This window comes from Saccostrea cucullata, unplaced genomic scaffold, assembly GCF_032062105.1.
Source record: "Saccostrea cucullata isolate Sc308-1 unplaced genomic scaffold, CSIRO_AGI_Scuc_v1 ctg2736, whole genome shotgun sequence".
Lineage (NCBI taxonomy): Eukaryota > Metazoa > Mollusca > Bivalvia > Ostreida > Ostreidae > Saccostrea > Saccostrea cuccullata.
In genome coordinates, this window is record NW_026930055.1 from 3,294 (window position 1) to 22,270 (window position 18,977).

General features: G+C 34.9%; 1 pseudogene; it reads left to right on the plus strand.

The window, feature by feature from the left end:
- Positions 1–261: 261 nt before the first annotated feature.
- Positions 262–18,730, plus strand: LOC134282794 (uncharacterized; annotated as a pseudogene).
- Positions 18,731–18,977: the final 247 nt, after the last annotated feature.

Sequence of the window (18,977 nt, forward strand, 5' to 3'; positions counted from 1 at the left end):
AAGACTTTCATTGATATGCCTTCCTCGTGTATTGGATCTAGTTTAGTTAACTGATTTGACAGTCACGTGAGGAATGCATGTATTGTCTACTGTGACAGGAAATTTTACTTTTAGATGATTAATTTTAACGTTTTCCTAACGTAATTTGTTAAACGAAAAAGAATTTATGTTTTCAAGATGTTTTTAAACCTGATATGTTCCATTAATATGTAATTCATTCATTTGGGCAGATTTTGTAACTACCAGATGAGCCTCTAAGTCATGGACAATTTAAGATTTGGGACCCAGTTTAAAGCCCGATTGTGTTCTCAATGTCAGGGGGACACAGAATTCTACTGTAACACGTGTAGACATGAGTTCTGTCTAGAGTGTAAAGAGAGACATGTTATAGATCTACACACCAAACACCACAATGTTGTGATTTACCGTGAGATATATAACCACATTACAAAACAACAGACATGTGAGAAACATCCAGACATGTTTTATCAAAAGTACTGTCATTCCTGCAAACGTCCGGTCTGTTTGCAGTGTACAGAACACAGAAAGCACTAAATACCTGATATTAGAACGGCATACAAAACAAACCGTAAAAAATACAGAGAAATCGTTCACAGCATCAGAGGTGAGCCTCTCTATAACAGCTGTTGTGTTCTGGCAGAAATCAGATCTGATATAAAAACTTGTCACACAGAAATATCCGACAATCAGTCAAAGATGTTAATAAACGCCAAAAAAAACAATGGATCCTCATAGACACTGTAATGTATGATGTCAAAATCAGACGTGAAAGATTTATTCAAAGTGTTCAAATACAGAGGAAAAATCTTTCCTACATAGAAAGTTTGAACACAGATTTGAACATTTAGCAAACAGACCCCTAACATTGATAATGTTATTAAAGAGAACACGTGTACATAAGATTAATGAAACGTCTAATCTTTCAAAATACCCTCTGGTCTGCCGGATTGAAGAAGTTAACATTAACATAAAGGATGTGACTGAATTACTAGGTGAAATCCAAATAACAGGGACAGGAAAAAGACAAATAAGAAATGAAAGTCTGCTGAAACTGATGTCTGAACCTGTATTACACAGGTCTTTTACTGTGCCAGACAAAATATATATTTCCGGTGTACCAGGTGAAATACATCATATTTCCTGTGTGACACCAGACCAGGTCTGGATCAGTGATGGTAGAAATCTTATCTTGATAAACTCAGAGGGTGACGTACTACTTCATCTGACAGGTGTTATTACTCTGTGGGGACAACACACAGTGAATCATACCGGAGATCTTATCTTTATAGACAGGGATGATAACATTATCAAACTCTCTCTTATGATTACAGAACAAAGTCTACACTGATAAAGAAAGCAGAACCATGGATAAGGATAAAAGAAGCATGGGTACCAAAATGTATATACTCCTCCCACCTCAACGGCAATTTGCTGGTCGGAATGCAGTCTAACAAAACAGGCATAATAGCACGGTATAATTACAAAGGACAACTCAAACAGACCATACAGCACGAAAAAACAGGCCATAATCTTTATTCTTATCGTATCTAAATCACAGAGAACAACGATGGAAATGATATTGTCTGACTTTGGCCGTGATGCTGTAGTGGTGACAAAGAGTGGAGGAAGACACCGTTTCTCCTACACAGGACATCCATCAGGATCAGAATTATTTCCATTAGGGATCTGTACTGACGCATTGTCACACATCTTGGTGTGTGATGGTAACACTGGCACAATTCATATTATTGACAAGAACGGCCTGTTCCTGTCACTTATACTGACACAACAACAAGAAATACACGGACCTTGTTCTCTGAGTTATGACGACAAAACTCATCTTCTCTGGGTTGGATTATGCTTCGGGGAAAAGAAAGTGCGTGTATACAGATACATAGAGAGGCATGACTATCTACAGTATATAACAAGTCAGAGTAAAAAAGATATATGACATTACAATTCCGTACTGACGCAGTGCAATTGGACAAGTGAATTAGATCTATGATGAACACATTCATGCAACACCAGAAGTATCTGAAGGAACTTTGTAACTAGTTACTTATACAACTTCATATGAATTAAGTAAAAACTAAGTACAAGATAAAAGCTATAAGTTTGGCCCATTTCTAAATGATTTCATTTATACAGTACATATGGGTGAAAGTTATATGGTATCATATATATACTTCATAAAATGGGGGAAAATAAAGATTTAATTTCCTCCCTCAACTTTAACAACTATGACCCCCCCCCCCCCCCCAATAGTTTGCTAGAAGATTTTGACTGTCCCAAAATATATAAAAAAAATATGCTCAAGGCTTTCCATGAGCTGTTTTAGTTTGTTAGTTCCGGCCCAGTAAAAATTTCTCCGACACAGTAACGATTCAACTTTTATGCGTGCGACAGAGTAAAAAAAATTGCTGACGCAGTAAGCTCTGTGGTAATCAGATAATTCCAACATATAAATTCTTTCTAACTGAATCCTTAATCAAACAATTCTACAGTCTTTCAATTCTAAAAAGAAGAGCACTTAATTAGGGCTTCATCTTCCATAATCACTTATCTCCTAGACCCTTGCTGGTGTAACGACGAATAATGACCCCCATCGAATAATGACCGGGGATCATTTTTCAACGACAAAAAATGACTTTCAACGACAAAAAATGACCCCCTACCCGTAGGAAAATATAATTTTTTTGTAGAAAAAGAGTCCCAGTGGTCATTATTTTATATGCTAGTCCTATAAAATATTGACCCCATTGAAAATGACCCCTTTAAGGGGATGAAGGATATATGGTCACGTGACTCAGTTGATTTACGTCATAATCTCTGATAAAATATGTACAAAACGAGATTGAAACCACAGTACTTGTATAATTTTTTTGACTGTTTGTTTGCGTTCACCATCTAGTATAAAAATATCTGAAAACATTCAAAATTTCTTGCAAATATTATCAAATTACGGAATAGATTAATCCACTCTGCCGTTGCCCTACTCTGCGCTCCCAGTGCGTCTTTGACGTCATAGTGGATCTCTTAGTTCAGTAAGATCATAAATGGTAAAAACGGGTAGTATAAAATCATAAAAACGGGCCATAATATGTACATGGTAGGATATTTTGTAAATTTCAGAACGCAAAAAATATTTTTACATGGTTGTTGACGGAAAAGTTCTGTGGTTTTGTCTTATTTCGCTTATTTCAAGAATGTGTGACGTCATAGTTGGGTTTTCCCGTACTCGAGAAATGTAAACATGACACGTTTTTCTCATGATCATGACTCGTTTAACTTTGCCCCGTGTAATATTGAGCTTAGCTTCACCAATCGATATTTTTACAGTTAATCAATACAATGACGACCTTGAACTTCGACATAAATTTTCAAATATTGAATGATAGGATTTTTTGCAAATTAATTTTTTTCTGGTTTAAGTTGTCCTAGGAAAAGTCGTAAATTTCCGTCTCCAGATGTGGTGTTACAAAAGAATCTTGCTTTTTCGAATTTTTAACCCTATTCATACTCTAAAATATTTTAAAAGACACATTTCCGCTGGTATATTTTTTATCTATGGTGAAAAATTTCAATTATCGACCGAGTAATGGACCCAGAAACACGGAGAATAAAAACTCCGCTCAGACACCGTGGGGTATGGTATTTGTCACTCAATATCTCAGAAATAAGTCTAGAAACCTATTGATATGTCTGCTTTATAGTATGTAGGACATACTAAATAAGATATATACAAAATATGATAAAAATTAAATGACAGGTATTTTTTCAGCTAAAGGTCCTTCATCCCCTTAAAGTGATACAAAATTTATAACAGGTGAAAGGGGAAAATATGCTGTGTATTATAATTGTTCTTCCTTCGAGTAATTCATGCATTTGTTCGAATAGATTTGATCTTTGTTCTTCTTAGCACTTAGGGGTAATGAAGTTCCTCATTTCTCCCTGTCGAAAAATTGACAATTCAGTTTTAAACAATTAACAATCAATCAATTAATCATTTATCTGATAAAGGAGCAAACCTAGAAAATCAAAGAGGGTACATGTAAATGGATTAAACGCACGCTGGAGATGTAATTTATGAATATAATTTTTTTTATTTACTGACTCCATTGATACGTTGTTTCAGAAAAAAAATGTTGGGGAAAAGTAGAAATTTGTAGCAGACGAATTAATACCGGTATGTACAAATAAGTAATTTGTTCGAAATAATAATGTTTTCATTCGGACGTGTGAATAAAAATAGAAATGGATAACAGGACGCCTCGATGCTGTATATTTTTCATATTTTTCATCCTATTCATGCAGACCATCACAATATGATTAAATATATTAAATCTTTTCAAATACATATTCTTTTTATACACCCCCCTCGGTACAACAACCAGACTTGCAATGAACATTTTCAAGTGAGAAATTAAAAATTAAGAGATTCACGTAGTCTTTCAATGCTGAAATTGTGTTTGAAAAGAGATCCTTTAATTGTCAAGTAAATAAAATTTCTTTTCAATATTCCTCCTTTTAATGTTTGCTTAAAGAATGATATTCCACTTGTTTTTAGAAATAAACTATGCAACATAAAAAAGAAGATGATTGATTGATTGATTGATTGTATACGGTTTTACGTCCCGCTCCAGAATATTTCACTGATATGGAGACGTCACCATTGCCGGTGAAGGGCTGCAAATTTAGGCCTATGCTCGGCACTCAGGGCCTTTGAGCAGGGAGGGATCTTTATCGTGCCACACCTGCTGTGACACGGGGCCTCGGTTTATACTGTCTCATCCGAAGGACCGCCCCATTTAGTCGCCTTTTACGACAAGCAAGGGGGTACTGAGGACCTATTCTATCCCGGATCCCCACGGTACTAAAAAAGAAGAAAAAAAAAAAGAAAAGCAAAAGTATAAATAAAACTCTCTACCTTTCAATAATACTGAAAGAGGCTCTAGATAAAATATTGAAATGAAGTTCAGTCTTCACACAAGTACTATCATATCATAATTTACTTCGCCATGATTAAAGCATATACTATAAATGATGGTGGGGGTATACTTGAAAGTATTGTGGCAAAGTAACAGTTGAAAATTAGTAGAATAGTAGATTATTTTAAGGTTATTTTTAGTCCCTCCTTATAGAAAAATAAAGGTAGGGTAGTTTTTTGTTGTTGCTTTTGTTGATAATCGACTTCCCCCTAAATTAGTAAGGGGGTGGGAGGGTATAACACCTAAAAATATACTCTGTAAAGCTATGGTCTAGTGTAAAATACACATTCCAATGCAAAAACTATACATGTAGATATAACCTTTTGATATAGCACACAGTATTCATTACATTCCTTAATTCTTGTTTTTCTCCGCCCTTTTACCCAGTTCTGAGTACATTTTTCAGAGAATTTAATATGAAATTCAGAATCATTTCTTTTTATGTTCCCGTACGCGTAATCGAAGATTCGGGGGTTTATAATTTTATCGTGTCCGTCTGTATGTCTGTCTGTCTATCTATCTGGTGGTCTGTTTGTCCGCAAAAACTTTAACTTTGACCAAAACATAGCAACGAATAAACTGTTCTTAAATGCAATTTAAATATATTGGTACCCAAGGTAGGGTCTTCTCACAAGAAACAGTTTTAAAACAGTTTTTTTTTCATTTTGCATTTAAGAACAGTTTAATCGTTGCTATGTTGCCATACAGGGGCATAGCTGTTTTAGAAACACATCTTTTTATATATAAGAAGAGTTGCGGATAAGAGATGGATACCCCAAAGCACAACAGACGGACATCCCGATCACTATATACCCTCCCGCTATTCAAGCGGAGGTTATAATAATATATAATACTGCTGATTTTTTTCTGTAAGTAGGTTGATTTCCACCATCGAAAAACAATATTTACCTAACCCTTTAGGCTCGATAAATCTTTTACTACTTTAGATTCTGAATCATTGCATTAACCTTAAAATATAGCTATTATTGTATAATGTTATGAGATCAACATATCAATCAATTTATTGCATTTTGGCCAATATGCTTCTTTATCTATTTCTTTTTTGCTCCCTAAAAAATTCAGCTTTAATCCACGGGGAGTCATTTTTCTACGGGGGTCATTTTTCTTCACGTGGTTCTGCAAATTTTTAGGTTGGTGACACTTTTTCTAGGGGCAAAGGGGTCATTATTCGATGGGGTCATTATTCGCCTTTACACCGGACTTAAGGCATGATATAACAAAGACAAATAATTTGTTTACACAAGGTAAAGAAGAAAGTACGGTTTGGGCTTAATTGTGCCCTAAAAATTTAATGTTCTTGAAAAGGTTTGAAATTGGCTATAACAAAAGATGAGTTGATGAATATGATAAATCGTTAAAGAATATGACATGAAGTTGGACTGTTCTCGAAATATGACATTAAATTGGTACATTTCTAAGTTTTAACGCAGAAAAGCCTCAAAATGACTCACTTCTGTCCTTATTTTCATTTAGAAAATAGTGTCTGCCACCATCGCCCAGTTCAATTTTTATATATATTTTGTAAACTGCTTTGAAAAATCAGATATCTCTAAATTTCTGCGGGCGAAAATTCCACTCTAATCAATGTCTTCTGTAAATATTTAAGAAAATACGGGAAAATGCACAAGTTAATGACGTCACAATTAGCATTTAGGAGATCATTTGAGAAAAAAGATTTGTGTATTCTTACTGAATGGAATTCCACCAGAGAGAATGAATTTTAGTTTGTTATACCACTTTCAAATTTTTGAAGAATATAGGGGTCAATTTGTATAGAAACTGTACCTTCTTTTTAGTACATGTATAGTTGCATTAGAAATACATTGTATTATTAAAAAAAAGAATTAAATATGTTAACTACGGAGCCACGACTCTAAATTAATGTGTTCACTGTAAGTCAAACATAACATCATACCGTAATTATTTCATTGAGGTAAATGAATTGTGTTAAATTTTCAAGCAGATCAGAAATTTCTCTGCTTTATAGAACATGTATTTTTACTTTTCTCAATATGTACGACAATACCATTTGTGTAGAGAATGAGTGATTCAAAAACAGTGTCCATGTATTCTTTTCTAATAATAAGGAATAGTGATTTATTTGCCAATTTGATTGCTAAATACTGCGAATACTGCGAAATTTTAGTGTTTCATGTAAACTCTGCAACAAAGTAAAATTTCAAACGATGGAGAACCCTGATGCTGACAGACAAGCCTGTAGAAGGATATGGAAATAACGAACAGCACCCAATCTCAACGTCCATTAAACAAATATACAAAATAAGAGCAGAGCAAACACGGACCTCCGAAACATCAGAGGTGGGATCAGGTGCCATGGAGGAGTGAGCATCCCCTGCCGACCGGTCACACCCGCCGTGTGCTCGTTGTCATAATCAGGATATAACGGAAAAATCCGTGGTCAATTCAGTGTATAAATAATGGACTAACAATTGGTATGAAAAAAGTCAGTCAGCATTTCATTCAACGATAAATTGTATCGGCTGACAAGGTCATTGTATCGACCGTAGAATTTACGAAATGATGACTTTAAACGAGACTGTTGATATTCCTGTTTCATCAACTTGCTTGTCAATAATTTACCTCGTTTAAGAAATTGTTCATACGTAGAGCATGCTCTTGCGTATCGAATCAACTGAGATATAAATACTCCGTATGCAGGTGATGAAGGTATATTGCTGCATAAGTAAGGGAAGTTGACGATAGAAAAGTTAAAGTCATCACGTTTATCATATAGCTTGGTTGTTAGATAACCATTGGTGTCTTTTTCAAGTAAAATATCCAAGTATGAAGCAGAAGTATCGGACTCTGTGGTATCTTTTATCTCAAGCTCATCAGGATATATCGTGTCGACGTAGGTATGAAAATTATCATTATTAATTGACAAAACGTCGTCGATATATCTAAATGTCGAGTTGAAGGCCACAGCAAGTGTTTTCTTCTTTTCACGTAACAGATTTTGTATAAATTCTGCTTCATATGAATATAAAAATAAGTCAGCTAATAATGGAGCGCAATTTGTACCCATGGGAATTCCAATAGATTGTTGGAATACCTGGTCTCCAAAAACCACATAGATATTGTCAATCAGAAACTCAAGCATCTTCTTGATGTCAACTTCAGAGTACTTATGTGTGCAATCAGAATCTGTTTTAACAAAATAATTTTTCAAATGACCAATGACGAGGTAAGTAAACTTACGAGTTCCATTTTTGTTAAAGAAGCAGCTGTCAATGATATCAAAAAGCCTGGATTTTAATTTGTCGTGAGGAATTGTTGTGTATAAAGTTGAAAAGTCGTAAGTTTTTATGCTGTTGATTTTTGTAAAGTCTTGGGATTTCAAATTGTCCAAAAGTTCTTTAGAATTTTTAAGTATCCACATCTGATTTACACCACTTCTTGAATATATAGTTGTACAGTACTCTTGAAGTTTTTCCTTCACTACTGTCAATATTTTAGTGAGAAGTAACGAAAGAGGCTTGGTTGAACATTTACTGGAACCTGCAATGTATCTTTGTTTGTAAGGATTCTTATGAAGTTTCGGAATCCAATATATATAAGGTAGTTCAAATTCATTTTGGCTCTGTGGAATATTAAAAGTATTCAAAACTGACAGGTGATTTTGAAGAATTTCTTCCTTAGAAAGAGTAGTATATGTATAAGTAGGATTACCACTTGTAGAATTAAATCCAAGTTCTTCTAAAATGCAATTTATATAATGAGCCTTACAAACGAAGACAATGTTGTTACCTGCTTTGTCGGCAGGAACCAGTACGTACTGATCGTGTAATCTATCTAATTCTTTTTTCACTTCTGGTTTATTGAACACAGAAGGATAGATGGTTTTCATTTTGCCCCTCAATTTTTTAATACGTGACTTTAACATGGATCTGATACATTTAATCCATTCTGACAAGGTGTCAATGTCTTCTTTTTCATATCTAGTCCATCGTCTGGCGTAATTTTCAACAGAATCCATAATATTTATGAAATTCCGACGCCAGTTGAAGGATCGGGGTTCCCTATATTTAGGACCTTTTAAAATAAGTGATCTAAGGTCCTCATTACGAACTATATTTACGTCACCTGTAATAACGTGTCCAGCAGGACTATAGTTATAGGGCGAAGAAGAACATGAACACGAAAGGGGATTATTTTTCAGATAGTCGATATCCAGGCCATGTAAAGTATTTTTGTAATTGAAATGTTTGGAAGCAATGGTCGATGTATATTTGTAGGAAATACAAGGCGAAGTCTTTAACTTGAAATATGGTGGAATACAAGACTGGACCCTTTTGTGATTAAGAATATTACTAATATTTACCGCGTCAATTCCTTTATTGGCATATTGAAGTTTAAGGAAAAGACGGATTGTTTTAGCTGCATTTTCTTCCGTAAAACGTGCGGGTTTAAAAAGCCTATGATGTGCAATATCCATAATCACAGAACCGAGCCTATATTCAGGTGTCGAGGAATCTAAATTTGGATGTTCCTTGGTCTTTTCAAGAAGACTATTTAAAAGTTTCAAAGGGACAGAGTAAAGTTTGGTTCGAATATGATGTAGACCTAACTGTTGATTTACATAAGGTAGTAATGAATCAAAAGAGACATCGTGTATTGCAGGTTTATTGTACGAACGATGTCCATGACTACGCTTACGTCTCTGAGTATTGTTAAAAAGTCCCATCACATTTACATTATTACACTGCGGGCTTGTAAGATTTCCTACACTATCGACATTGTCATTACATCCATAGGGAAAGGCTGTCCCTAGTTTCCTAATCCAAACTTCTTCACGTTGTCTACGGAAAGGTGTACTCAAAGATGGACTATTTGTGTGGTGATAAATCTTTTCCAGAATTCTAACTTTCATTGATAAAATAGAATGATCAGGTGAATTAAAATGTTTATATAAAAGCTGCTGACCACCATGATTTATTTGAAATCGATGACCTGATATTCTTTTGTTAAGCGATCCCTTGGTTTCACCGACATAAATAAGTCCACACAGATTACATTCTATTCCATAGACAACATTAGAAGATTTGCAGTTCAGATTTTCCCAAGTTTTGGTATAGAAGCTTTGTCCAGTAAGATTACTGGTGAAAGAAGTGTCAGTTATCAAAATGTCACAGGTTTTACAGTTTCGCACAGAACATTTTGAAACCGAAGACATTGGATCGCAAAAAGAATCATCCAATATATTTGTAATAGAAACTTTACACTCTTTCAATTTGGTATATGATGTATTGGTTTTATACCAAAACTGGGAATCTGAAGACTGCACATATGACATATGTTTAATATCCCTGAGGATAATCCGAGGGGCACCAAATGAACTCCTTGAGTCTGTGTCCCTTATAGACTCAAAGGAGTGACGCCTTTTTATACTGGGCGACGCGCCTGCCAGTATCATTTCGTTATTATTTGTACTCATACGTGAATAAGTACCGAACGACAAGTATCCTCGGGGACAAATTGTCCACCAGCAGAGATACATGTTCGGTGGTTAAAAGAAGGATATGGAAATAACGAACAGCAACCAATCTCAACGTCCATTAAACAAATATACAAAATAAGAGCAGAGCAAACACGGACCTCCCAAACATCAGAGGTGGGATCAGGTGCCATGGAGGAGTGAGCATCCCCTGCCGACCGGTCACACCCGCCGCGTGCTCGTTGTCATAATCAGGATATAACGGAAAAAATCCGTGGTCAATTCAGTGTATAAATAATGGACTAACAATTGGTATGAAAAACGTCAGTCAGCATTTCATTCAACGATAAATTGTATTGGCTGACAAGGTCATTGTATCGACCGTAGAATTTACTTAAAATGATGACTTTAAACGAGACTGTTGATAGATAAGTAAAAACACGGCCGATGACAGATTGTATTTACTAACAACGTCATTGTAATGACTGAATTTAAACAAGGATGTTGAAATCTCTGTTACAAAATTTCTATAGCTAACGCACCACTTAAAATTGTTTTCTGTGAAGATTTGCATATTTGGTATTAGTATATATAATGCGCCATATTTTCCCATACATTGGAATTGGCCTCTGTGTCATGACAAAACTCCAAAATGACCTTCTTGCGCGAAAACCAATTTCCCGACATGCATTGCGCACCTTTTTTTTCCAGATATATGCGTTGCTAATTACCGATAATGGTCATTGAGGATAAACCATAAAGAGTCTTTCAGATAAAAAAGTCAGTGATTGACTATTATATTGCCTGCTTGTCATCAAATGCCTTGGTGTCAATACCCAGTCAACTCAACTTCCGGTTGCCCCAATATTGTGGAACAACATTGAAATTGTGGTGTCTATATACTTAATGGATTGGCGATCATTGTGACGTTGTATGTTTTAAGCCGTTGATGCACTGTGTCATTGTTAAGTCGATTTTTATTTCTGTGGTTAACGGCAACGACTAAAAAACTCACAATTTAGCGCGCATTACTCTGACCAATTAAAAGAAAACAAAAAATGTATTCCACCTGTCTCTTCTATCTTGGCAAGGATGGCACATGGGACCAGGCTACAGAGAGTGGTGATATGAATTCAGAAAACCACAGTGTGGTGATCCGGGATGCCACATCACGACGTCATGTGATTGCGTAAAATTAACAGTAAAATTGAGTGCTACACATGAGGTAAACAATGAATTAATGTATCTGTTAGTAGCCTGCCTCGGTTTCAAAACTGAGTGAACTCGGTGCATTCTGGTGAGTATCAAATACGTTGGGAGATGTAAACCCTATATGCAAGTGATAGTTGGATATTTATTGATACATACATTACGAAAATTGACTATCGTAAAGCTAACGTTTATCATACACTTTAGTTGTTAATTCGACAGTATCGTCTATAGTCAGTCAATCATCGAGATATGAAACAGACGTGACAATCTCAGTGGTCTCAAGTTTACTAGCATATATCGAGTCGGCATATGGATGGAAATGACAATCATTTATTATAGATAATAAGTCGTCAGTGCAGCCCGCGAACTTTTAAAGCCAAAATTATAATTATGGTCACATTCTTCTTGCATTACAACTTAATAATATCGAACTTCAGCACGAGATATTACCCTTGTATGCATTATATATCTCATGGCAAAGCTACGTATTTTTTGAAATGTGAATCTCTATTTTCAAAGCCGATCCTTTAAAAGGGACTGTTGATTATTAATTATTAATAATTATTAATAAATCGTATGATATTACATCTGTATGATTTAACCAAACGTATTCACAAATCAAATTGATCGACCTTTCTTTGATACTATTTATCTGAAATTTTCAAACTGAAACTTTTCAGTTTCGCTGAAAATGACAATGGTGCCTTTAAAAATTATACCAAAAAGATACTATAATGACGAATTGTTTATTCCTTAAAATAGTAAATTGTTACTATTTAATTGAATGTTATTTTACATTTACGGTCTGTAACTTTCATTTTTTTTCAATTCAACGTGTCTTTCCTGATGGTAGATTTCAGAAAGCAACAATTAAAACATGCCAACTTTTTAACATGGTATACAGTCGAACATATGAAACTATTGTTATCATCTTGTGCTTGAGAGGCATGTTTATGTATAGAAAAAACAGAAGTTACATCAGCTGCACTAGTCCTTTGTCTATATAAGGCAAAGGACTGATTGTAAAAGAACGTGTGAAGGCTATGGAGATAAGAACAGAGTTCAAAATCAAAGTCCATAAAACAATACAAATAGAGCAGAGGAAACACGGACCTCAAAAACACCAGAGTGGGATCAGGTGCCATGGAGGAGTGAGGATACCCCGCAAACCGGTCAAACCCGCAATGTACTCCTTGTCATGATTGGGAAATAACATTAACTGCCTCCTTTAAAGAGAAACGATTAAAAACATTAGGGAACTATCACAATCCATCATACAAGATCATATGAGAATAATTTGAGAATTTTATCAATTAATTTGTGTAAATTATGTCTTAAGTAAGTGAAATAAAATTAAAAGTAAGTTGCGATTTCGTAAATTTCATTATGTTTTAAAAGTTCTAAAATTTGGAGAATTTAATCTTTAGAAAGTGAATTGACATAGTGTAAGACATAAGATCTTTTTGAATATAGTTATAAAAATTAGATTCACAAAAAATATAACCGAGTATATTTTTAGAAGCCATGTCGAATGAAACCATTTCAAAAAGTATTTTGCATCCTTTTTAATTTTTTAACCGCCTTCAATTTAGTGGAAATGGACGAAAGATACATGTAGTTTGCACATTATATATCAAAATTTATTACACGTTTTTTTTATTTCTAAATTTAATTCAATCCGACCAAGTGTTTCTTTTCATATTCCGCCCTTAACTTATTTATAAATATTTCTATTCTTTTTACACAATGTGAAATTTCTTTTTTTTTAGTTAATCAAAAATTATTAACTAAAATCCTGAAGAATTTACCCATATTATTATTTATGCTGACAGCATAAACAATGCGCGCTACATATATCTATTTAGATACCTGTCCTTGCAACACAGTCGGTTAGCCCTCTTGTCATAGATAAAGTCGGAGATAAAAATACAGTAGATACCCGTACTTGTAACACAAACGGTTAGCCCTCTTGTCATAGATAAAGTCGGAGATAAAAATAAAGTTGGTGTACAGTTTAGGGATAGGAGAAGATAACATGTTAAATGACACACTTCAGGATCATAAGGAGGAGGAATGAAGATAAACGCCAAAACTGAGGTTAGTTTAAGAAATAAAAATATTTGTGTGTGTATACAGGCAACTTTGGCACGTATGATCCAAAACATGATTGTTTTCATATGAGAATCATAAAAAAGACATATGTACTAGCATAATACTTCGTATGATTTACATGTGTGTATTCATATGATTCACGTAATAGATCATACTATGATCTGCCACATATGATTCTCATATGATTGTATAAATATATACATATCGTTCTCATATGATCCACATAGGATTCTCATATGAAATGTAATTCATATGTCAATCATATGTGGCGAAAGTGCCTCCATGGCACCTGATCCCACCTCTGATGTTTCGGAGGTCCGTGTTTGCTCTGCTCTTGTTTTGTATATTTGTTTAATGGACGTTGAGATTGAATACTGTTCGTTATTTCCATATCCTTATATACATGTATATATTTACATTTCCAATGTCTTTGCCCGAGATAAAATTACAAATTGTAAATGTACTTTATTTCCCCATCATTGCATTGGCGCGGTTCCAAAAAAGAAAAAAAAAGTGCATGGCGAGACAAACAGCTAGACAGAAGCAGGGCTTGGAGCAAGTTGGATTAGTGGAATCCAAACATGTAAATATACGGAATAACAGTAAGATTTTTCAATATCATGAGAATGATCAATCGATTGGCTTGCGTGAAAATTTTATGCATAAACGCCTTTTATGCAGATAATCACGCAAGCCTATTGATTGATCACATCATAGAATGGAAAAAATAAGACAGTTATTCCTTAAATATTTACATTTACAATTATGCTTCTTTAAGATTCTGTGCAAATTAGATTATTGTTGGTTTTCACATCAACAATGGATGTGTAGGAATATTTTTATTGTTACGTCATATTTATAAAATGACAGTTGAATTGTGTCTCCTTTCTAGAAAAATGTAAATATAAAAAATAAACTCATGAGATACATGAACTGCCACGCTTAATTCACGTCAGCATATGAAGTTTCGTAGTTCATGTCCTCATCAATCTTCAAAAATTGAATTCTTTTCTTGAATATATCTTCTCAGTTCTGTTTAGGATGAAACATATGTAGATAACGAACAAAAACAAAAGTCCATAAAACAATACAAAACAAAAGTACAGCAAACACGGACCTCCAAAACAATTGAGTTGGGACCAGGTGCCATGGAGAAGTGAGCATCCCCTGCTGACCGGTCACACGTGCCGTGTGCTCCTGAACATGATCGGGAAAGAAACGGAAAATTTGTTGTCAATTCATTTTATAAATAATGGACCAAAAGCAATTAATAAAATAAACTAATATGAATCAAATTACATGAAATCATCATGTTGTTTTGAGACTTGGTCATGTTGAACTTTGACAGTGTTCGGTAGTTGAGAGACTTGGTTTTGTGGAATCGTGACTGTGTTAGGTTGGTAATAGACGTGGTTCATTGAACCATGATTGGGTTAGGTTGTTTTGAGACTTTGTTATGTGGAGCCATGACTGAATTAGGTTGTTTAGATACTTGGTTATGTTAGACCGTGACTGGGTAAGGTTGTTTAGAGACTTGGTTATGTTGAGTTATAACTGGTTTATGTTGTTTTATAGAGTTGATTACGTTGAGCCATAACTGGTTTAGGTGGGTTTATATACTTGGTTATGTTAAACCGTGACTGTATTAGGAAGAAAAGAGAGTTGATTATGTCGAATCGTGACTGGGTTATTTTGTTTAGAGACTTGGTTATGTTAAACCATACTATGGTTAGGTTGAACTCCAGCTAGGTTATATGAAACCTTGACTGGGTTAGGTTGTTAAGAGACTTGGTTTTGTTGAACCGTGACTCGGTTAGGTTGTTAAGAGACTTGGTTATGTTAAAACGTGACTGGGTAAGGTTGTTTTGAGACTTTATTATGTTGACCCCTGACTGGGTTAGATTGTTGAGAAACTTGGTTACTAGTATGTTAAACCGTGACTGGTTAATGTCGTTTTGAGACTCTTTATAACTGCATTCTTTTTGTCTAGGAAGATTAACATACTTCATCATGGTAATAATACTTTGCAGTGCGTACACACATGCTAGGTATACTTTAAGTTCGACTTTGGTATTGCTTGTATATAGTATTGATACTGATAGGTAATGAAAACGCAATATATTAATAATCATGTTTACTATTAAATACTACGAATTATGTGAAATAGTACAATCTTCTGGGTGTCATTTATTAGATCTCCGATTATCGTTCGAATATAAGTTCCCAACTTGCTGTTTATATCGTCATATGTTAACAGAAGTATGTGCATCAGGATCAAACATGTGTTCTGTTACAAAAAAAGTCAAACCGGAGATAATATTCCCGGAAACCGTGATTGGGTTATGTTATAGACTCTACCTAGGCGTTGAATGTTCCTTCGCTAAGCGCACGGCACTGTAAGAGAAGGTCACGGTCTTTTAGATGAAAGGTCCCGAGTTACGATAGGCGTTGGCACGATGTAGAAACTCACTGCTCAATGGCCATGAATGCCGAATTCAAGTATAAATTTGAAACCCCTAACGGAACTGTCGATTTGTATATGAGTAAGGGTTAGGGTTAGGGTTGAAGTCCTCGCAAGGGACGTCAAACAACAATTAAACAATCAATCAGTGTTAGTCATCATCAATATTTTGTCATATTCAATACCAATATTGAAGTTCTTGGAAGGTGTGTCATAGTAAAATGTAAATGGTATAATAACAAGACATTAAATTATTGAATGCGTTCTCAGATAGAATGTGTTTTGCTAAACATTTGAACCAAACTGTTGCCTTTGGCCTTACGGGCAAACACTTTAAGCCCTTTGGTCGGTAAAAAATAATGTTGCCCTCATATAGAATCAATAAATTACATGTATAATTTTGCAAAATGAAGGTGACATATATGTATATTGTAAATACGCAGCCTAAATTACCTTAATTTATTTCAGGTATGTGCGTAAATGAAGTTTTGTTGTTAAGTTCATCTTTTTCTTTAAACTTCTATATGCTTTCTGACCTAGAACACTGTAATAATATAAATGTGTTTGATACACTGTAATTTGGTTTACTTTCAGCAGATTATAAACATAACAACTAAATCCTGTAAATCGATATCATGGACACTCTAGGATACAACATCACGTCAAGGGACACAGAAATCTAATGTAACAAGTGTTTACTTGACCTGTGTCTATGGTGTAAAGAGAAACATGTTATCGATCTAGATACTATATCCTATGATGTTGTAATTTACTTTGAAAAAGAAAACTACATCTTAAAACAAGAGATAATGGGTTCAAGATTCAGCACGTCGTGTAAAGTCCGGCAGTGTTTCCAGTGTCAGGGTAACACAGAATACTACTGTAACACGTGTAAACATGACTTGTGTCTACAGTGTAAAGAGAGACATGTTATTGATCTAGATACCATATACCATGATGTTGTGATTTACCGAGAAAAATATGACTACATTACAAAACAAGAGACTTGTGAAAGACATCCAGGCATGTTTTACCAAAAGTACTGTTTTTCCTGTAAACTTCCTATCTGTTTCCAATGTATAGAACACAGATATAATTACGACATACTAGACATTAGAACAACATACAAAGTGATACGTCAAAAACACAGAGAAATCTTTCACGACATCAGAAGTGAGACTCTCTGTAACAGCTCTTGTGTTCTGGCAGGAATCAAAGCTGATATAAAAATCTGTCACACAAAAATTTTCAACAGTCAGTCAAAGATGTTTATGAAAGCCCAACAACTAAGGAACTTCATAGACACTGTAATGTGTGATATTAAAATCAGACACAAAAGATTTACTCAATGTTTACAACAACACAAGAGAACAACAAACAGGCATATTGCCAACATAGAAAACTGAATACAAATGTGATCAGTCAGTAAACAGACCGCTAAAATTCCTTATATTTCTAAAGAAGACTCGTGTACACAAGTTAAGGGACATTCCTTGTCTCACACAATACGCCCTGGTCTGCTTGAATGAAGAAATCAACATAGAAGATGTGACTGATTCACTGGGTGAAATCCAAATAATAGATACAGGAAAAAGACAAATAAGAAATGAAAGTCTACTGAAACTGATGTATATCCCGGTATTACACAGGTCTGTCAAAGTGCCAATTAAAGTATATGATATTTCCTGTGTGACACAAGACCAGGCCTGGATCAGTGATGGTAAAAATCTTATCTTGATAAACTCAGAGGGTGACGTACTTCATCATCTGACAGATGTGATTAACGTGTGTGGGCAACACACAGTGAATCTTACCGGTAATCTTATTTATATAGACAGGGGTGGTAACATTATGAAACTCTCTAAAGATTTCAGAACAGAGTGTACACTGATAAAGAAAACAGAACCATGGGTACCACAGTGTATCTACTCCTCCCACATCAACGGCGATTTGCTGGTCGGGATGCGGTCCCACAAAAAAGGCATTATAGCACGCTATAATAACATAGGACATCACAAAAAGACAATAAAGCATGAAAACCCGGGCCAGGAACTGTATTCTGTTCCTATCTTTATCACAGAGAATCGCAATGGAGATGTGATTGTGTCTGACTGGTTTGATGTAGTTGTGACAGAGAGTGGAGGAAAACATCGCTTCTCCTACAGAGGTCCTCCATCAGAATCACGACTAGATCCACGAGGAATTTGTACTGACGCGCTGTCGCACATCCTGGTGTGTAACGGTTACACTAACACAATACATATCATTGACAAGGACGGCCACTTCCTGTCACTGATACCAACACAAAAACAAAGACCTTCTTGCCTGAGTTATGACGATAAAACTCATCTTCTCTGGGTTGGATTATACCACGGGGAAAAGAAAGTGCATGTATACAGATGCATAGAGAGGCAGGACTATCAACAGTATATAACATATCAGAGTAAAATAGATTTATGAAGATATCTGATATTACGCGTTCCGTACTGACTCATTACAAACTGACAAGTCAATTCGATTTTTTATGAAAACATATTTACAAAAACAAAAATATCTGAGAGACCTTTTGAACTATATGTAGTTACTTATACAACCTGATATTAAAATCAGCTATGAGTTAGTACCGGATAAAAGTAACATTTTTGGCACGTACCTACATGCTATTCATTTTTACAGCATATATAGTGGAAAATTACATGGTAGCATA